At 34.4% G+C, this 23,841-nt stretch overlaps 1 protein-coding gene across 1 annotated transcript in view; it reads right to left on the bottom strand.

Moving 5' to 3' along the window:
• RTL4 (retrotransposon Gag like 4) overlaps window positions 1-23,841 on the bottom strand; it is a 354,918-nt gene that overhangs the window by 325,802 nt on the left and 5,275 nt on the right. The window lies entirely within an intron of this gene.

The following is a 23,841-nucleotide window of genomic DNA, read 5'->3' as shown; positions in this document are numbered from 1 at the left end:
TTAAATAATTGTAATTTTTTAAAATTTAAAATAAACAATTTTAAATAATTGTTGTAAATAATTAACATTTTAATAATATCAATCTTTGTTCTGATTCATGAAAACAATATATGTCTCTACTTATTTAGGTCTTCTCTGATTTTTCTCAGTTTTACATATCTTTTCTCAGATTAATCCATAAGTATTTAACATATCTTGATGCTACTGTTAATGGCATTTTTTCCATTGTAATTTTTGATTGTTGCTAATATATAAAAATACAACAAATGTTTATTGATGTACAGTTGACATGCAATGTTACATTGGTTTCAAGTGTACAACATAGTGATTTAACAACCCTATATGCTATGTTCACCACAAGTATAGGTACCATCTGTCACCATACAACACTATTACAATACCGTTAGTTATATTCCCTATGGTATAACTTTCATTCTTGTGACTTACTCATTTCATAATTGGAAGACTGTACCTCCCACTCTGCTTTACCCATTTTGCCCATCTGCCACCACACTCTCCTCTGGCAACTGTCAGTTAGTTTTCTGTATTTATGGATCTGTATCTGTTTGTTTTGACTCTTGGATTCTACATATAAGTGAAATAATAAGGTATTTGTCGTTCTGTCAGACTCATTTCACTTAGCATAGTTCCCTCTAGGTCCATCCATGTTGTTTGCAAATCCAAGATCTCATTTTTTTTATGCCTGATTAATATTCCATTATATATATTTTCATCCATTCATCTATCCCTGGACTTTTAGGTTGTTTCCATAATTTGGCTACTGTAAATAATGCTGCAATAAACATAGGGATGTATACATCTTTTCAAATTAGTGTTTTCATTTTCTTTGGGTAAAAACCCAGTAATGGAAATATTGGACCATATGGTACTTCTATTTTTAACTTTTTGAGGGACCTCCATACTGTTTTCTACAGTTGTTGCACCAATTTTCATTCCCACCAACAGTGTGTTTGGAGGATTACTTTTTCTCCATATCAACATTTGTTATTTCTTGTCTTTTTTGATTCTAGCCATTCTAACAGGTATAAGGTAATATATCATTATGGCTTTGATTTACATTTTCCTAATAATTAGTGATGTTGAGCATATTTTCATGTGTCTGTTGGCCATAGCAAGTATGCTAAGAAAAATGTCTATTTAGGTCCAATTAAGTGGTATTTATCCCACAGATATGGGGATGTTTCAACATGCACAAATCAATGTGATATATCGCATTAACAAAACGAAGTATAAAAAACATGTAATTATCTCAATAGATGCAGAAAAAGTATTTGACAAAATTTAACATCTACTCATGATTAAAAACTTCCAACAATATGGGTTTATATGGGGCATACTTCAACATAATGAAGGCCATATATGGCAAGCCCACAGCTAACATCATACTCAATGGTGAAAAGCTGAAATCTTTTCTTCTACAATCAGGAACAAGACAAAGATGGCCACTCTCATCACTTTTATTCAACATAGTACTAGAAATCCTAGCCACAGCAATCAGAAATGAAAAAGAAATAAAAGACATTCAAATTGGTAAGGAAGAAGTAAAACTGTCACTGTTGCAGAGGACATGATATTATACACAGAAAACCAGCAATAAACTACTAGAACTAATACATAAATTCAGTAAAGTGCAGGATACAAAATAAATACACAGAAATATGTTGTGTTTTTTGTACACTAATAACGAAGTTGCAGGAAGAGAAATTAAGAAAATACTCTCATTTATAATTTCACCAAAAAGAATAGAATTCCTAGGAATAAACTTAACCAAGGAGGTGAAAGACCTGTGCTCTGAAACTATAGAATACCAATGAAAGAAATTGAAGATGACATAAAAATGGAAAGATATACCATGCTCACAGATTGAAACAATTAATATTGTTGAAATGTCCATATTACCTAAAGTAATCTACAGATTCAGTACAATCCCCATCAAAAAACTAATAGTATCTTTCACTGAACTAGAGCAAATAATTCTAAAATTTGTATGGAACTGCAAAGACCCCTAATAGCCAACGCGCTTTTGAGAAAGCAGAATAAGGCTAGAGGTTTCATAATCCCAGATTTAAAGATATACTACAAAACTATAGTAACTAAAACAGTATGGTACTTGCACAAAAATAGACATACAGATCAATGGAAGAGGATAGAGAGCCCAGATACAAAAGCATGCTTATATTGTCAATTAACATCTCACAAAAGAGGCAAGAATATACAATGGAGAAGACAAGCTCTTCAAGAAACATTGCCGGGAAAACCAGATAGTTGCATGCAAAAAAATAAAAGTGAACCACTTTCTTACACCATACACAAAAATAAACTCAAAATGGATTATAGACTTAAACATGAGACCTGAAACCACAAAAAACCCTTAAAGAAAACATATTCAATAATCTCTTAGACATCAGCCTTAGCAACATTTTCTAGATATGTTTCCTCAGGCAAGGGAAGCAAAAATAATTGAGACTACATCAAAAAAATTTTTGTACAGGAAACCATCAACAAAATAAAAAGGCAGCCTACTGAATGGGAGAAGATATTTGCAAAGAATATATCTAATAGTGGGTTAATATCCAAAATACATAAAGAACTTATACAACTCAACACCAAAATAAACCAAATAATTTGATTTTTGTATGTTGATCTTCTATCCTGAACCTCTGCTAAATTCACTCAGTTTCAGTAGCTTTTTTTGATAGATTCTAACAGATTTTCTACATAGAAGATCATATAGTCTTAAAATCATGGCAGTTTTAGTTTCAGTTTTTCCTTGCCTATCTGGATTTTTCTTTCTTGCCATATAGTAGTAGACAGAACTGCCAGTCTACTGTTGAATATAAGTGGTAAAAGATGACTTCCTTGCATCGTTTCATGATCTCAGGGCAGAAACATACTTTCACCTTTGCTTACAATGTTAGCTATAGTTTTCTGCCTGGCACACTTTATCAGGTTAAGATTTCCTTCTATTCCTAGTTTGCTGAGAATTTTTCATCAAAAATGAATGGTGGATTTTGTCAAATGCTTTATCTGTGTCTATTATGATCATACATTTTTCTGTTTTCATCTTTAATTACATTCATCTTTGAGAATGAGTGTGTCAGTTTCCAACAACAACAAAAAAGATACCATACTCTGCCTCATGAGCCCTAATTATCCTTGCCTCCCCAGACTCTCAGCTTCCCCTCCTCTAATTACAGTTTAGTGGGCTCAGCCTTGGTTTCTCTCCCTGTGTCATGGTCTAAATACTCTCTCTAGACAGTAATCTAGGACTCACCTTTTTTTTTTCCTGTTTCTTAGGTATTAACCACCCTTCCTTCAATGATACCCAATGTCTTGGAAATTAATATTTTGTATGCTTTGCCCAGGTTTTTAAAGTTGTTTTAGGTAGAAGTGCAAATAAAGTTCCTATTATTCCATCTTGGTTGCAGGCAGAACTCTGTGGGTATTGAATTTTGTCAAATGATTTGCAGCATCTATTTGAGAAGAATCTAAGATTTCCTGCCTAGTGTCTATCAATGTTGTGAACTACATTGCTTGATTTTCAAATAGGAAATCAAACTTTCAATATAGGGATGAAAATAAACCATGAGTTAGTATCCTTTTTGTATATTGCTATGTTCTATTTACTAATGTTTTGTTATGGATTTTTGTTCATGAGGTATATTGATCTATAGTTTCCTTGTCTTTTATTTTTCTGATCTTCATATCAGGGAAATTCTGGCCTTATAAAATGTGCCATGAAATTTCCCCTCTTCCTCTATTTTCTAAGTGACTTTGTGTACAGGTGATATTATTTCTTAAATATTTGGTAGAATCTACCAGTCAAGGCATTTGGGATTGGTGTTTGTACAGAGGTTTTGTACAGAGGTGTTTGTACAGAGGTTTTTCATTATAAATTCAATTTTAAAAAAATTGATGTAAAGGTATTTAGATTTTCTACATCTTCTGTAGTCAATTTTCATCTACTGAATTTTAAACTTTAGTTACAGTATTTTTATATTTCTAGAAATTCTATTTCATTACAATTCAAATCTGCTGGTTTATTTTTATACTTTCTTGTTCTCTAGAGATATTTTAACTTTATCTCTTACTTTTTAAAACATAGAAGACATACTTTATAAACAGTTTAAAGAAATAATTTGTAACTCGTAAGACCAACATCTGAAGACTTTTAGGGATACTACTGTTTTTTGTTTTTTTTTTTCCTTGCTGGTGCTCATTCATGGTGCCTTGATATATTTTGTGTGTAGTAATTTTTTCAAAGATTTCTTATATATTTATTTGAGAGAGAGAGAGAAAGCATGAGGTGGGGAGGGTCAGAGTGAGAAGCAGTCTCCCCACTGAGCGGAGACCCTGATGTGGGACTAGATCCTGGGACACCAAGATCACGACCTGAGCCACAGGCAGTCGCTTAACCAACTGAGCCACCCAGGCATCCTGTGCATAGTAATTTTGACAGTGGGTTACTAAGTATTCTTGGGAAATTATTTTGGGACATTCTTTTTATTTTTTTATTGAGGTGAAAATCACATAGGAATAATCATCTTGAAGTGAAGAATTTAGTGATATTTACTACATTCACAGTGTTATACAATCACCATATCAATCTAGTTCTTAAATATTTTTGTCAGCCCAAAATTAAAACTCATGCCCACAAAGCAGTTAATCCCCTGGCAAACATTAACCTGACTTTCAGTATTGATGGATTTATCTATCCTGGACATTTTACACTAATAGAATCACACAATATGTGGTCTTTTGTGTCTGGGTTCTTTCACTTAGCATGTTTTCAAGCTTCAACCACGTTGCAACATGTATCACAATTTCATTAATTTTTATGGCTGAATAATACTCCCTTGGGGGGATGTACCATAATTGGCTCACCTACTCAATGGGTATTTGGATCATTTCTACTTTTTGACTATTGTAAATGCTGCTGCTATGAACATTCAGGTGCAAGTAGTTGTTTGAATACCAGTGTTTAATTATCTTGGGTATATAACAAAAAAGTGAAACTCCTGGATAGTCTGGCAATTATATGTTTAACTACTGAGTCACTTTCAATAGTTTATATTTTTCTAGAAGTCTATTTCTTCTAATTTTTTAACAGTATTAGTATGAAGTGCTTTATAATATTCTTATTAATCTCTGCTATACCACTACTTAAGTCCTTTATTTTATTCCTAATATTGCTCATTCAACTGATTTTCATAAAAATAACAATTTTACTTTTGTAGTCATGTTTCATTTATTGTCATAATATTAAAATTAAATTATGGCATTACAATAGCAAGTTCAATTGGCATAAACAGGTTTGGGAAAAAAAATACAGCCCTATCTTGTCTCTTTTACCTCTCCATTGGTGGCAGGAAGACTATTCTAATTTAATAGAGAGGAGTTTATCAGCTGCAAGCATTTAGTAAGCCCTGGGCATCAGTCAATATGTTTTACTGGAATGTAGAGATACAATTTTTAGTGTATATCAAATTCTCTCTATGCAGGATGAAAAGATGTATGTTTCAATTTGCTGAAAAGCATTTTAAAAATTTGCGTATAGCTGACAGTGTTACATTAGTTTCAGGTGTATGATACAGTGATTTAATAAATTTATACATTATGCTATGCTCGCCACAAATATAGCTACCAAATATGCTTTTCAATCCCTATGATCAGGTATGTAGTGTTTTTCATGTTCTCTGGTAATACAGAATTTGGGGTAGTTTTTGTTTTTGTTTTTGTTTTTGTTTTCAGAAAATAGAAACTGTTAAGTTTGAGGACTTCTCTTATATATTAATGAGCTTACAAGTTCTTAAAATTCTGTTTTATATACCCATGTGCAAATTCTTGACCTATGTAATGAAGACTTTTCAAATTAAAAATAATTCATGCCACCTACATAAAATAACCTTGCAAAAATTATATTTTGATGTCCATGCTATTAAAAATTTTTTATTTGTGTATTTTTAAATTCCAGTATAATTAACATATGTTATATTAGTTTCATGTGTAAAATATAGTAATTCAACAATTCTATACATTACTCAGGGCTCATCACAATAAGTGTACTCTTAATCCCCTTCACCTATTTCACCCATCCTCTTATCCACCTCCCCTCTGGCAACCACTAGTTTGTTTTATGTATAAAAAAGTCTGTTTTTTTTTTGTTTCTCTTTTCTTCTTTGTTTTCGTAAAGTCCACATATGAGTGAAATCATATGGTATTAACCTCTAGATCCATCCATGTTATTGCAAATGGCAAGATTCTGTGTTTTATGGCTGAGTAATAATGTGTGTGTGTATGTGTGTGTGTGTGTGTGTGTGTGTGCTCTATCCATCCTTCTACAGATGAACACCTGTGTTCCATATCTTGGCTATAATAAATAATGCTGCAATAAACATAGGGGTGCATATATCTTTTTGAATTAGTGTTTTTGTTTTCTTCAGCAAGGAAAACCAAAGCAAAATTAAACTATTGGCACTATACCAAAATACAAATCTTTTGACAGTGAAGGAAACCATCAACAAAACAAAAAGACAACCCACTGAATGGGAGAAGATATTTGCAAATGATATATCCAATAAAGTGTTAAAACCCAAAGTAAATAAAGAACTTATACAACTCAATGCCAAAAAAATCCAATTAAAAATGCTTCATGACCAATTTGAAAAGAAGACCAAAATTTTGCTTGTGGTTTGGCCCCAAGTGGGAACAAATAATGGTCATCCTAAAACTGAAGTTAACTAGATCATTCACTTTCTATAAACGTAATTCAAGAAAGCTGACTTGGTAAGCAGTAAGGAGAAATGCTGTGAAAACATCTTATATTAGCTCATCATTTTAAAAAGATTTTATTTGGGGCACCTGGGTGGCTCAGTGGGTTAAGCCTCTGCCTTCGGCTCAGGTCATGATCTCAGGGTCCTGGGATCGAGCCCCGCATCAGGCTCTCTACTCAGCGGGGAGCCTGCTTCCCCCCTCTCTCTTCCTGCCTCTCTGCCTACTTGTGATCTCTGTCTGTCTGTCAAATAAATAAATAAAATCTTTTAAAAAATAAAAGATTTTATTTGGGAGAGAGAAAGAGAGCATGAGCAGGGAGGAGTGGCAGAGGGAGAGGGGGAGAGATGAGCATTCTCGCTGCTGAGTGGGGAGCCCAATGCAGGGCTCCATCCCACCCTGAGATCATGACCTGAGCCAAGGTCAGACACTTAACCGATTGAGCTACCCAAGTGCCCCAAAACATCATCATTTTTATTATTATTTTTATTTTTTAAGATTATATCTATTTATTTGACTGAGAGAGAGAGAATGAGAAAGGGAACATAAGCAGGGGGAGTGGAAGAGGGAGAAGCAGTCTTCCTACTGAGCAGGGAGCCCAGTGCCGTTCTCAATCCCAGGACCCTGGGATCATGACCTGAGCCAGAGACAGACGCTTAAAGACTGAGCCACCCAGGCGCCCCTCATCATCATCTTTAAAGAGATATAAACCACACCAAAGGCTGGCCAATAACAGGTGCAGCATAATAGGAAATATGTATTTGGTCTCTTCCCTCTGCTTCTGAAACAGAGCTCCAAACTGTGGAAGGGGCCAGGATGCCCTTCAACCAATGAATGGATAAAGATATGGTTCATATATGCAATGGGATATTACTCAGCCATCAGAAAAGATGAATACCCACCATTTGCACTGACATGGATGAAACTGGAGGGGATTATGCTAAGTGAAATAAGTCAAGCAGAGAAAGACAATTATCATATGGTTTTACTCATATGTGGAACATAAGGAATAGCACAGAGGACCACAGGGGAAGGGAGGAAAAACTGAATGGGAAGAAATCAGAGATGGAGACAAACCATGAGAGACTCTGGACTCTGGAAAGCAAACTGAGGGTTACAGAAGGGAACGGGTTGGTAACCAGGTGATGGGTATTAAGGAGGGCACATGTGGTGATGAGCACTGGGTGTTATATGTAACTAATGAATTGCTGACCACTACATCAAAAATTAATGATGTACTATATGCTGGCTAATTGAACATAAGAAAAAAAAATACTTAAAAAAAAGGAAAAAGAAACAGAGCTCCTAGAATTCTTATAATTTCCTGAGTGACAGGTGTGCTGGGAGCACTGTTATCTCTAATATTTGGTATTTCACCATGGTTCCTGACACAGAATTCCTAATTCTTGTAATTCCTGAATGATGGAGGTGATAGGAGCAACTTAACGCAGAGCTCCTAAATTTCTTGGAATTTTAAGGGTAATGGGAGCACCTTTTATTCTAATGAGGAGACTCTTGGTGTACTCCTAGATAGCTTCAGAAGGAAGACTGATATCAGAAAGGCGAAGCCATGATTAGAAGCTTGAAAATTTTACTTCCATTACCATCCCATGTGGAGGGAAGAGGGACTAGAGATTTCATTAATATCTGATCATGCCTACATGATGAAGCCTTTATGAAAATCCCTAAATTATGGAGCTTATAGAGCATCTGGCTTGGTGAACACATCCCTGTGCCAGGAGGGTGGTACAGCCCAATTCCATGGAGACAGAAGCTCTAGCACTCAGGACCTTTCCAGAACTTGTTGTTTGTACTTCTTCATTGGGCTGTTCACTGTATCCTTTATAATGTTTATAATAAACCAGTAAATGTAAATAGATGTTCCTCTAAGTTTTGCAAGCTTTTTCAACAAATTATCAAATCTGAGGAGGTTCACGTGGGGACCCCTAACTTTGTAGCCACGGCAAAGAGATGTGTGGATACCCTAAGGAACCACTACTTGCCAATGGCATCAAAAGTTAGGGCAATCTTGTGGAATTGAACATTTAAACATGTGAAGTCTGACATTGACTCTGAATAATTAATGTCAGAATTTAGTTAAATTATAAGACATCCAGTTAGAGTTCAGTTGGAAAATTGGTGTGAGGAAGAAAAGCTATATATTTGGTATTAGAAGTGTTGTGAGTAGAGAGTAGTAAGTAGTTTTAGTTTTTAAGTGAATAGTTTCCTTTAACATGAAAGGTAGCAAGTACTGTAGATAATCAACAGATGAGCATTATTACACATTAGAGCTAATAACACTGTTCTTTGAGTTTAAAGATGACATAAGAGAAACACAGATATTATCATCTGGGCTCTCAAGATTTCTATACAATCCTTTCTCTGGTTGGCAAACTTTCCCATTCCTAACAACTGCTGTTTTAAGCTTGCACAAATTGCTCCCATCATAGCCAGACTCAACAGAATGTCTTGCTTCCTTTATCAGAGGGGCGAAAAAGTATCATTAAGTGTGAAATCCATCAAATTTCCTGCCTTAACACTCTAATACTTCTAATAATAGCAACCATATTTTCCTCCTCTCATATTTCAGAGGCCCATGTTTCCCCCACTCCAATTAAAGGCTGTCGTGGCCAAAGCTAATGCATCCTTTCCAAGACTTACACATTTTCACATCCAATGCCAGCTCTTTCACATATATACATTTTCATTATCACTCCTGTGATTATGACAATGGCCACCTCTACACTGGAGTGCACTCCCTTCCATATTCACCAGAACTCCATTAATGGTCTCTTCTCTCTCCCGTGCCTCCCTGTCTCCCATTGATTTCTTTAATAAAATGGATTGATTGGTTGCTGATTTCATTGAACATCAATAATTGTGGCCACTATAAAAAAATTGGAAAACAGACAAAAAAGAAAAAATATACTTTAAAGATACCCATAATCCTAACACGCAAAGATAGATATTCTTGATACTTTGATGTCTTTTTCCTCCCCATCTCCCTACACACAAATATATCCATATTTGTTGTGGTAGCGAGCCTCCAAGATGGTCCCCAATGATTCCCACTTCCTTGTATTCACACCCTTTTATAGTTCTTTCCCACATTGTAACAGGGTTTGTCTGTCTGACAAATATCAGATGACAGAAATGATAGTATGGCATTTCTGAGATTAGGTTAAAGAAGACTGTGGGCTTTTTTTTTCTTTGTCTCTGTCTCTATGCTCTTTTGGATCACTCACTCTAGGAGAAGTGAGCTGACATGTCATGGAAACACTCCAGCAGCTATTGGTTTTCCTGTACAGTAAGGAAAAGAAGCCTCTGGCCAATAGCCGTGGAGGAACTAAGAGATGACAACAACCATGTGAGTGAATTTGGAAGTGGATTCTATAATCCAGTCAACCCTTAATATGACCACAGTCAAGCCTTGATATGACCACAGTCCTAGCCAACAACTTTTCAGGAAATATGTGAGGGACTCTGAGCCAGAGCCACTCAGGTAAGCAATTCTCATGTTCTTTACTCTTGAAAACTATGATACCACAAACGGCTTTTGTTTGAAACTATTAAGTTTTAGTATAATTTGTTATGTAGCAATAGATAATTATTACCATAGTGTTCAAGAACCAGCTTCTTGCAAGAATATATTTCCATGTACATAAATCTGTTGCATTTCTATACACTAATAATGAAGCAACAGAAAAATAAATTGAAGAAAGAAACCCCATTTACAAATGCACCAAAAATAATAAAATACCTGGGAATAAACTTAACCAAGCAGATTAAAGACCTGTACTTTGAAAACTATAAAACACTGATGAAAGAAATTGAAGACAACACAAATGGAAAGATATTCCATGCTCATGGACTTGAAGAACAAATATTGTGAAAATGTCCATACTACCCAAAGCAACCTACAGATTTAATGCAATCCCTATCAAACTACATTTTTTTACAGAACTAGAACAAATGATCCTAAAATTTGGATGGAACCACAAAAGATCCAGAATAGCCAAAACAAACTTGGAAAAAAAAAAGCTAAAGGTATCACAATTTCAGATTTTAAATTATACTACAAAATTATAATAATCAAAACAATATGGTACTGGCACAAAAACAAACACATAGATCAACGGAACAGGATAGAAAATACAGATACAAACTCACAATTACATGGTCAATTAGTCTTTCACAAAAGAGGCAAGAATAAGCAATGGGAAAGTCTCTTCAACAAATGGTGTTGGGAATCGTGTCAGCTACATGCAAAAGAATGAAAGTGGACTTCTTTCTCAGACGATACACAAAAATAAACTCAGAATTGATCAAGGACCTACATGTGAGACCCGAAACCATAAGAATCCTAGAAAAGCACACAGACAGTAATTTCTCTGACATAGACCATAGCAACAGTTTTCTAGATATGTCTCCTGAGGCAAAGGAAGTAAAAGCAAAAATAACTATTGGGACTGCATCAAAATAAAAAACTTCTTCACAGCAAAGCCAGAATCAACAAAACTGAAAGACAACCTACTGAATGGGAGAAGATATTTGCAATTGACATATCTGATGAAAAGTTAGTATTCAAAATATACAAAGAACTGATACAACTCAACACCAAAAAACCAAATAATCCAATTTAAAAGTGGGTAGAAAACATGAACAGACATTTCTCCAAGGAAGACATCCAGATGACCAACAGACACATGAGAAGATGCTCAACATTACTCATCATCAAGGAAATGCAAATCAAAACAAAATGAGATATCACCTTACACCTGTCAAAAACACAAGAAAGAACAAGTGTTGGCAAGGATATGGAGAGAAAGGAACCCTCCTGCACTGTTGGTGAAAATGAAAACTGATGCAGCCACTCTGGAAAACAGTATGGAAGTTCTTCAAAAAATTAAAATTAGAATGGCTCTATGATCCAGTAATCACACTACTGGGTATTTACCCAAAGAATACAAAAACACCAACTCAAAAAGGTACATGCACCCTATGTTTATAGCAGCCTTATTTACAATAACCAAATTATGGAAGCAACCCAAAAGTCCATGGATAGTTGAATGGATAAAGAAGATGTGGTATGTATATATACACATATATACATATGTACATATATATGTGTATGTATATATATATACATATATACTATATATATTAGAAAACAGTTAAATTGTCTCTATTTACAAATCACATTATATATAGTATATGTATAAAATATATAATGGAATATTACTCTGTCATAAAAAAGAATTAAATCTTGCCATGTGCCACAATATGATGGAGCTAGAGAGAATAATGTTAAGCAAAATAAGTCAGTCAGAGAAAGACAAATACTGTATGATCTCACTCATGTGGAATTTAAGAAACAAAACAAATGAACAAAGGAAAAAGAGAGAGAGAGAAGCCAGGAAACAGGTTCTGAACTGTAGAGAACAAATTGATGGTTACCAGAGGGGAAGGGGGTGGTGAGGGATGGGTGAAATAAGTGACAGGGATTAAAGTATACAGTTATCATGATAACACTGATTAATGTATAGAATTGTTGAATCACTATTCTACACCTAAAACTAATATAACACTGTATGTTAACTACACTGGAAGTAAGATTAAAAACTTAATGAAAATGAAAAAACAAAGTAAAACAACAGGAATATGTTTCCATATATGGCAATCCCATAGCTAACATCATATTCAATGGTGAAAAGCTGAAGGCTTTTCATCTAAGATCAGGAAAAAGACAAGGGTACTCAGTTTCACCACTCCTACTCAACATAGTACTGAAAGTCCTGGCTAGAGAAAGTAGATAAGAAATAGAAATAAAAAGCATCCAAACTGGAAAGAAAACAGTTAATTGTCTCTCTTTGCAAATGACATAATATTATATATAGAAAAACTTAGACTCCATTAAAAAACTGTTAGAACTAATAAACAAATTCAGCAATACTGCAGGATAAAAAATTAGTATATAAAAATTAGTTATGTTTCTATATATTAACAATGAACTATCAAAAAAATTAAGAAAACAATCCCATTTATAATAGCATCAAAAAAATAAAATGCTTAAGAATAAATTTAACCAAGGAAGTGAAAGATCTATACACTGAAAACTATAAGACATTGATGAAAAAAATTGAAGACACAAAAAAAGAAAGCTATCCCATGTTCCTGGATTGGAAGAATTAATACTGTAAAAATGTCCATACTACCTAAAGCAATACACAGAGTCAATGCAATTCCCATCAAAATTCCATGGTGTTTTTTTTCACAGAAAAAAAAATTCTAAAATTTGTGTGGAATCACAAAAGATCCCAAATAGACAAGGCAATCTTGAGAAAGAAGAACAAAGCTAGAAGCATCATCACACTTCCTTACTTCAAGTTATATTAAAAAGCTATAGTAATAAAAACAGTATAGTACAAACATAAAAACAGACACAGACCAATGGGACAGAATAGAGGACCCAGAAATAAACCCACATGTATGTGATGAACTAATCTTTGACAAGAATACACAGTGGGGAAAGGACAGTCTCTTTAATAAATGGTGCTGGGAAAACTGGAAATCCACATAGAAAAGAGTGACATTTTACTCTTACACTGTACACACAGATTAACTGGGCATGGATTAAAGACATAACTATAATACCCAATACCATAAAAATTCTAGAAGAATACATAGGGGGAAAACTCCTTATCATTGGTTTTGGCAATGAATTTTTGGGTATGACACCAAAAACATAGACAACAAAAGCAAAAATAGGCAAGTGAGACTACATCAAACTAAAACACTTCTGTGCAGAAAAAGAAACTATTAATATAATGAATAGGTAGCCTACAGAATAGAAGAAAATATTTACAAACCATATATCTGATAAGGGGTTAATATCCAAAATATATACGGAATTCACACAACTCAAAGCAAAAAAAAAAAAAAAATACCCTGAATAAAAAATGGCAAGTGACCTAAATAGACAATGTTCCCTCAAAAAGACATACAAATGTCCAACAGGTATATGAAGTGGTACTCAACATCTGTAATCACCAGGGAAATGCAAATCAATGAAATATTATCTCATACCTGTTAAGATGCCTATTATAAAAAAATATGTTGGTGAGATTGTGGAGAAGAGAGAACCCTTGTATACTGTTGGTGGGAATGTAAATTGGTACAGTTGTGGAAAACAGTATGGATGTTCCTTTAAAATTGAAAAACAGAACTACCATATGATCCAGCAATCTCACTTCTGAGCATGTATCCAAAAGATATGAAGTCAATATCTCAAAGATATAGCTGCCCTCCCATGTTCATGGTAGCATTATTCACAATAACTAAGATATGGAACCACTTAAGTGTCATAAAACAATGGATAAAGAAAATGTGATATACATACACATGATGTAATATTATTTGGCCATAAAAAAGAAGGGAGTCCTGGCATTTGCAAAAATGTGAATGAACCTGGAGGATATTATGTTAACTAAAATAAGCCAGAAACAAAAAGACAAATATTGTATGATCTCAATTATATGTAGAATCTTAAAAAGTAAATCTCATAAAACCAGAGAGTAGAACACTGGTTGCCAGGGGTTGTGGGGGTGTCAGGGAAGGGAGAGATATTGGTGAAAGCATACAAACGTTCAGTTATAAGATGAAAAAGTTCTGGATGTCTAATATACACTATGGTAATTATTATTAATAATATTTTATTACAATAAAATTACTTAAAATTTGTTAAGAGTAGATTTTAAATGTTCTCCCCACACACACAAAAATGGTAACTATATGAAGTGATGGATGTGTTAATTTACTCAATTATAATAAGTAAATAATTATAATAATTGAGTAATATTTGTAATATTTTCACTATATATATAAAATCATCACTTTGTACACCTTAAAAATCATGCTGTACAACTTAAATTATATATAATTTTTATTTGTCAATCATACCTCAAAAAAGCTGGGAAAAATTAAAAAGAACATATTTCCAGTTCTATAACTAAGAGCTTTATATTATTATATTTAATGCCTGTGTTATATTTTATTTTAAAGGTAAACCATAATTTTCCCAGTTGATCCCCTACCATTTCATGCTTAGGTTGCTTCCGAATTACAAACAATATTATGAATATAATTGATGTATCTATACATTAAATATTATAGATAAATAGCATTATGTCCTTAGAATAAATTACTGAAAGTAGAACTGCTCATTTAAAGTCTATAAATGTTTTTAAACTTTTAGAGTACATAATTAAATTCCCCCCCACACATTTTTTTTTAAAGTTTGAAAGAACTCACCTATGAACCTATGAAACTCTGTGTAGTATTATTTCTCTTTGTTTTTATTTTGTTTTGTTGTTTGGTTTGTGGTTATATATATATATATATATATATATATATATATATATATATATATATATATACATATATATATATAGTTATTTGACAACATTTTCCATAGTTTCTAACTTTCTACCTTTCTTGGGTCAATTTGTATAATTTTTTCAAGATTCAAGATTTTAAATATACAACATCCTCTCTCTCTCTCTTTCCAATAGTGTCTACACTATGTCTGAGAAGATGTTAATTGTATGATTTAGACCCTAGGCCCTGAAATCAATCTACCTAGGTTTGAATCCTTTAACTTAGGCAAATTACTTACACTCTCAATATTTTCATTTGTAAAATAGCACCTGCTTCAACACCTTCCCCAGGTGTTGTATGGATGAAATTAGTTAATATATGCAAGCATGTGGAACACTTAGAACAGTCCCTATAATATATTTAGCCCTCAGTTTTTTAAACTGAGACATATATTTTTTTTTCCCCTGGGGCTGCCATTACAAAGTACCACAAACTGGATGACTTAAAACAACTGAAATTTATTCTCTCACAGTTTTGGAAGCTAGAGTCTAAAATCAATTTTCTGTAAGACGCTATTTTCTCCAAAGTTTCCAAAGGGAGAATCTTTTCTTGCTTCTTTCAAGTCCTGGGGGCTCCTGATATTCCTTGTCTTGTATCAGCGTAACTCCAGTCTCTGCCTCCATCTTCACATGGCCCCTTTTCCCTGTGTCTCTCTGTGTTTTTCTGTGTGTCCACCAATCACTGTGTGTGTCATTCTGTCTGCCCCCTCTTCTGTGTGCTCACCAGTCATTGGATTTAGGGCTCATGATCATTCAGTATGACTTCACTTTAATTACATCTGCAAAGACTGTATTTTCAGTAAGGTCACACTCTGACATTGTGAATGAACTTGAATTTTGAGGGCACACTATTGGACCACTACATAATATTTCTAATGTTGTGCCTTCTTCTTTATTTCCTCTTATATTCTTGATTACTCTTGATTTCAAGAGTAAATCAGGATTTTTCAACTTATGTGTCATTTCAACATTTGATGCTTACTCTTACTTATCAGTTTCTCTGGGTTTCTATTTTCTTCTATCATCTATAATAATTACTCATGCCTTCCTAATTCTATTTTTCCTTTTCTAGCTTTGTGATTTATTTTTCTCCTTTGACAAAAAAAAAAAGTATGTGGATTTTTCCTTGAATAAAACATTAAGAGTGTTCTCTAAGTCGTTACTATTTTGTACTCATCATTATTACATAAATAATATGTAACTGAAGTTTTGATTTTATCTTTGATCCAAAAATTATTTATTAGAGAAAGTTTCCTAAGTGTTCTGCCTGTTTTGATTTTGTTTATGTATTTACTTTTGGATTTTAATAACTAAGCACATTGACTTGTGATTGGAGAATGTGAGATTATGACCTAATCTACCTCTGCTTTTTGTAATATATTTAAGTTTCTTTTGTGGTCTTTTTAATATGAAAACATTATTGTAAAAGTTTCATGAGCATTTAGTAAAAATGTGTGTTCTGTGTAGTATGCCAAGTTGTAGATATAGACCTATGTGTAAAGTTGAACTTACTAATTTCTTCGTCTAGTTGATCTGTCAATGACTAAGACAATTATAATGCACAGACTGCTACTTGTCAACCCAACAACCATTCTTTAATTTCTTCGTGATAGCAGAGGCCTGTCTGACTTTAAGCTGGGCATAATGTCACCCAAATAAAAGACCATATTTTCCAGCTTCCCTTGCAGCTCCCAACTGACTACGTTCTGGCTACTGTGATGTAAGTGATGTGTGTGTGGCAGGGAAAGCTCCTCTTCAACCTTTCTCCTACATGGAATGTAGCTATGATAGCTGAAGTTCAAGCAACAATTTTGGACTATAAGGCAATACATTAATGATGGTTGAACAGAAAGACATAAAGCCCTGGAATATCTATACCCAGAATTCTTTCCATAAGGGAGAAATAAGACTTTATCCAGTTTGAGCCCCTGCTATTGTAGTTTTTTCTACAATAGTTTGTAAATTTGTAGTTTTCTACAAATAGTTTTTTTTACATGCAGCCAAAAGTAATTCTGATTAATACAGGTAGGTTAGTGTCTCCCGCTATGATCATTATTTTGTCAATTATTCCTTTAATAGCCTTTGTTTTATAAACTGTCATGCTACACTAGGTGGTGCATAAAAGTTCATGACTCATGTTTATTGTAAATATTAGCTTTTGTTAATAAAAAATAATGCTTTTTTTCCCAACTAATTCATTATGCCTTGCTTTTTTAATTCATTTGGTATTAATTTTACTCTTTTTATTATTTGACAATCTCTTTGTTTTTAACTTTTTTCATTTAAACTTCAAACCAATGTTCCCACCACGGGACTGAAATCCTTCTTGTTAATGTCTCTTTATTGCTGAATTCCCTTGGTCTGTTTTCAATCTTCACTATGCTTTATCTTTCTAGAACACTTCACACTTGTTTTTTAAGATACTGTGTTTTGTTTTGTTTAGTTTGGTTTGCTTTGCTTTGGTTTTCTTTCTGAAACCCAGAGCCACATTTCCGACCACCTAGCTGAATCTCCCACAGCTGTCTCAAAATTGAATTCATCTTATTCCCATTTAAGCCTGTTTCCTTCAATATACCTCATTGTGGTTAATAGAGACACAACCAACCTTAGCATGATCTTTCACTCTTCTTTGGGCTTTATGTGTATTTCCAATTAGTTATCAAATCTTACCAATTTTACCTCAAAAGTTTCTCTTCCATCTTTCCTATCAGAGTTATTGCTTTAGTTCAGATGTTCATTGTCCTTTATTTGAACTATGGAAACAGTTCCCTGACCCCATTCACCTCTAGTCTCTCCTTCATCCTCCATAAAGCTATCAATCCCATTCTCTGAAAATAAAACCAAAAATATTTAATTACATATCTACCTTGCTTTGAAAACATCTTTGTTGATTCTGCACTGCCAAATTCCTTGGCAATCTGACACCCTCCCTCTTCCATTTCATCCCCTCCCACACCTTTCCCACACACTTCCTATGCTCCAGCTATAGTAGAGTTCTCACATGACTAGACAATATGCTTTCAGTAAATCTTTTCACGGCTTCATATTTTTGTACATGTTGTTCCCTCTACAGAGAATATCTTCTCTCTATTCTTTCTTCAGCACACTCTCATTAATCTTTCAATCTCCAGTTAAAATAGCACCTATTCCATGAAGCCTTCCCAGACTCCCACAGAGTTAGTGATAAGTTGTTCTTTCTCCTCTATACATATCCCACCACTTTGCCCACACCACTGATACAGCACTAATCATGTTGTGATTATCTTTTGCAGTGTTTATTTCTCTCCTACAGATTTAAGCCTTCTTGAAACCAAGAACTGTCTTACTCCTAAATCTAGGATCTAACACGATGTCCGTCTTAAAAAAGGAACCCATAGCCATGGCCAGAATGAAGATTCCTGGTCTTCAAATCACCTAAACCCTCCCAGCTCATTAATGTCTAAAATTCTACCTTTCCACCTCTGACTTAAGGCACTCACTACTGTGGAGATGTGTCTCCGAGATGGGCCAGAAGTGCTCATAGTTATTTTACCAGACCTTTTCCAAAGAACACATTTAGAGATATATAAAAACTGCATTTTCAGTACTAGGTACTTATTGGGGAAATGGGAGAAAAATCAGCATGCTTTTTTGGCAGAAACTTTGTTTTTCTTTCAATATAGTCCTGTGTCATCTTGGTAGAAAAAAAGGAAGTAACTCAACACTTTTAGAATAAATAACCATGATTCTTTGGTCAAATACACTGCTATGTGTTCTTTTCTCCCTTTCCCCTCCTGGAAATTCCATAAGTGTAGGAATCTTTGCTTTGTTTACTGATCAATACCAATCAATAATTATTTGTAAAATGAAAGAACAAGTGTATAAGAGAGTAGAGGTAGGGATGGTTGTATTACTTGGATTCAGAGTTCCCACCCTCCTCCAACTATTCAAGAAATCATAACCCACTGAGCCTGTTATATAACATTTATCATTAACGCACACCTCAATTCTAAGGCCTTTTCCACATCTGAACCTGTGATTCTATTAGAATCACCTGATATTGGCATATCTGGGTGGGATGGGGAGAACTAGAGAATAAATGCTTGCTTTGGACATGCATTAAAATGTCAAATCATGTTGATATATCCTCCAGCTTTACCCTCTAGGACTACTAAGTATTTATAGGGATATGTAACTGCCTCTGACAGAAGATTTTCCTAGGAATGGCTTTACCCTCTCATCGTCCCACTCTACATTGCTTTCCTATGCAGTGTGAGGCTCTTATACTGTGGGTCTGTCTGGTTGGTTTCTAGTTCCCAAATAGGAAAATGTTTATTTGTAGTGGTTACACCACATTGTTTTATGTGGCTTCGAAGGCACTGATGAAGCTCCTGTCAGGTCACTCTGCTTATAAGTCTAATGACACTCATTACCAACACAACTTTGAGGACACAACTGATATATTCCCCATCAGCCTCTTGCTAAACAAAGTGGGCTTCAGAAAACATGGCCTCCCTGTTGATGACCTGGTTAAGTCTGATGACCTCATTGCTGAACATAGCCTTGGTAAGAGTGGGTCACAGATGATAAGAATAAAATCACTCAGGCTGATAAATGGGATGTCTATAGGTGGTTGAGATCCTATATCTGAAAATAATCAGAGATGAGTACCCAGCCTTATGTAAAGAGAGATACTACATAAAAATATAACTACAGGGCAGATGCTATTTTAAATATTCTTCAGCTTTTAACTTATTTGTTCTCTTAACAAACCTATGAGGTAGGTAATATTATCATTCCCACCTTACAAATAAAAAAAAAACTGAGGCACAGAGATTATGTAACTTCACAATCATCACTCTGTGGTGGGATCAGAATTTAAGCTCAGGCAGTCTCACTCCAGATTCTATATAATCCCTGACACTTTAAAACTCATACCATTCTGCTAAATAGCCTTCTAACATTCTTGTTATACACCAAATTCCCAGTCACTTTATCACCACCATCCCCACCCTCTTCCATTCACTGAAAATTTTGGGTTTTCAACTTTGTCTACACACAAACTCTTGTCATCACCTTTAGTGACATACATGGCTGTATGGATAATGCAACCAACACCCTAATCCTTCAGTTCTATTTCCAATTATCTTCTCCTCCTTCACTGTACCTCAGCCAACCACTCTCACAGCCACACCATTGACTTTGTCAGGCTAGAAACTGCTCCTTCTCTAAAATTAATTTCTGACCCCACTCTCTTACCACAAGTTTCTCTATCCTTCTGCTGTGTGCACTTCATTCTCAAGATAATGAAGTTCTTCAACCTCACTGGGACCACCTGTTCATTGAGCCCTCTATTTTAACCACAACCATAGCCTCCACTTGCTTTTACTTCTCTCTGCATGGAGCTTGGATTCAACCATCCATCACATCCCCCACTCATTGGATCCACAATACTTCTATCACACCCCCTTAGCAAAATCCTGAATAATTTAACCATCTCCCTTCTCTGCATCTGCACTCAGTCTGCTGAGCAGGGTTAGAAGAAAACCAGTTTGCTCTCAACAGTGCCTGGTGGTTCTAGTTTACACACTTAGCTGGATCTCCCGTTCTCAAAATTATTTTCTACTTGCTCCTTAAACCTCCATACCCTTACACCTTGAGCCCTTCCTCTCAGTAAATGGTCTCATTTCCCAGTACTCCACAGAAAACATAAAAAGGTCAGAAGGAAACTCCCCCACCTTTGTACCATGAAATCTACAAACTTATCTTAATTCACACTGATGCTTTTTCCTCCTTCATTTATATTACAGTAGAAAAGATGCCCCCCTCCTCTCTAAAGCTAATTCTGTACCCTTTGGGGACTCCACTATATTGATTATCTCCTTTCTCCTTCCCTCCTTTTTTATTGGTTTCTTCCTATCATGATTTAAACATCTCAAAGGCTCTCTCATCTTAAAAATAAACAAAGAAAACCACCCTCACTTGATTCCATATGCCCCAATTAATCCCTCTTTCATTTCCTCTTTTCTGCCAACTTTCTTGAATTCCCTCTTGAAGTATTTATCCTTTGGCTACCACCCTCAACTGTTATTGGAATATCACACTATTCTGATTTTCCTCCTATCTCTCTAGTATTTTCAGTCACTTTTGTGGCCTTTACTTCACTGCTTGATCTATAAATGTTGGAGGACTACACACAACTTAGCCCTCTGCCCTCTTCTATTTATACTTTCTCCTTAGGTGATATTAAATCACATGGCTTTAGATACTATGCACATGCTGACAATTTCCAAATCTTGTCACCGACCTTGACATCTTTTTGGAGATCCAGATTTATATGATCAACTCTGTAACATTTCCCCTTGGATGTCTCACAGGCATCTTAATTTCTTCCTATCCTGCCTGAACCCACATTCTTCCTCTCAGATATGTCTATCAGTTTTCCCACTTCAGTAAAATGGTATCACTATTCACCTACTTGCTCAAGCCAGAAGCTTAGAGATTGTCTTTGACACATTCTTCTTCCTCACCCATTACAGTCAATTCATCACTAAGTCTTAATGATTATATTTTGTAACTATCTGATGATTCTGTCCTCTTCTCTACCACCTGACTGTGACTGCCTTATTCTAGGCCACCATTACTTCTTTCCTATATTATTTCAGCACCCTCATAGCTAATCCTCCTGCCTCTAGTGTTCTTCTCCTCTATGGAAACAGAGTGATCATTTTAACATCATTATAACATGGATTCCTGGTCACATAACTCTCCTCTTCAATGGCTTTTCATTTTTCTTGGGATAAATTTCAAAGTCTCAAGCATGACAAGTCATCACATGATTTTATATAATTGCATAATCTAGTCTCTGACTATTATATGACTTTATAATTGCATATATGCAATATATGACATACAATTATATGACTATATAATTGCATAATCTAGCCTCTGACTATTCTGTTTTTATTTTCTTTTTCTTCCTAAAACATATCATGTTTTGCCCAGAAATCTTCACATACTATGACCTTTGTCTGGAATTTTTCCCTCAAATCCAAGTGACAAGGAGAAATTGCCAATAGATATTAATGATTTTATGGAAGTGGAGGCCTAAGGGAGAGGGAAGAATCCACAATAAACTTAAGTCTGGAGGACTGAAATAATAAAAATTCCTGATTATGTTTTACTTATTAAAATAAAATGGGTTTTCTGGGGAAAGTAGTCCATTTCAGAACTTAGTTTGAACTGATGTTTGAACATTTAAGTAGATAAGTATGGCTATAAGAGGTAGAAACCAGAGAAGTTTATTTGCATGCCTATGAAAGAAGATGAGAAAGTAGGTATAGAGGGAAGTGAGGGTTTTCTATTTCATAATTATTGCATAAATATATGAAGAATAGATTATTAATTTTCCCATAATGGTCATTTACCATACAGAATGCCAAAGCAGAAAGGGAAATCAAACAAAAAATAAGGTATAAGTAGAGGAATTAGGAAACAAAAGAGATAGATAGAAAAAGAATAGTAACATGGCAATAAAAAGTTCTTCCTTATCAGTAATTACTTTAAATGTGAATGGATTAAAGTCTAAAATTAAAAGGCAGAGATTGGCAGAATAGATTTAACAAAAAACATAATCCAAGAATAGTCTGCCTTTAAGAGACTCACTTTAGAGCCAAAATACAAAGAGTTTGAAAGTGAAAGGATGGAAAGATATTCTATGCAAATAGCTACCAAAAGAAAGCTGGGGTGACTATACTAATTACAGAAAAATAGACTTTAAGTCAAAAATTTTTGTAAGGGACAAAGAAAAGTACTATATACTGATAAAATGTTCTACTCATCAAGAAGATCTAACAATATAAATATACATACACCAAACAACAGAGACCCAATATATATGATTCAAGAATTAAGGGAGAAATAGTCTAAAATAATAGTTGGAGACTTCAGTACCCCATTTTCAATAATGGATAGAAAAATTAGACCAAAAAACAGAATAATAAAATAGAAGATTTGAATAATACTATAAGCCAACTAGATGGAACAGATATTTGCAGAATACTCAACCCAAAAAATGTTTAGACCACAAAACAAATCTCAACAAATTTTAAAATATTGAAATCATAGAAAGAATCTTCACCATTCACAATGGAGTAAAGCTAGAAATAGAAATCAATAAGACAAGGAAAACAGGAAATCTCACAAACATAGAATTTAAATAACAAACTCTCAAACAACAAAAGTATCAAAGAATAAATCACAAGCGAAAATTTAAAAAGACGTTAAGAATAAAAATGAGAATACAACACACCAAATCTCATGTGATATAACGAAAGCTGTGTTCCAAGAGACACTTATATTGCAAACATCTGTGTTAAAAAAAGAACTCAAGGGGCACCTGGGTGGTTCAGTCATTAAGTGTCTGCCTTTGGCTCAGGTCATGATTCCAGGGTTCTAGGATCAAGCCCCATGTCGGAATCCCTGCTCAGCAGGAAGCCTGCTTCTCCCTCTCCCTCTCCCACTCCTGCTGCTTATGTTCCCTCTCTCGCTGTCTCTCTTTCTGTGTCAAATAAATAAATAGAATCTTAAAAAACAAAAGTAACTCAAATCAACAATTTAACTTTACACTTTAAGG

The sequence above is a fragment of the Lontra canadensis genome, unplaced genomic scaffold (assembly GCF_010015895.1).
Source record: "Lontra canadensis isolate GAN:19392208 unplaced genomic scaffold, GSC_riverotter_1.0 scaffold96, whole genome shotgun sequence".
Classification (NCBI taxonomy): Eukaryota; Metazoa; Chordata; class Mammalia; order Carnivora; family Mustelidae; genus Lontra; species Lontra canadensis.
Note: the sequence above shows the minus strand (reverse complement) of the source record. Positions and strands in the feature narration are given on the sequence as shown.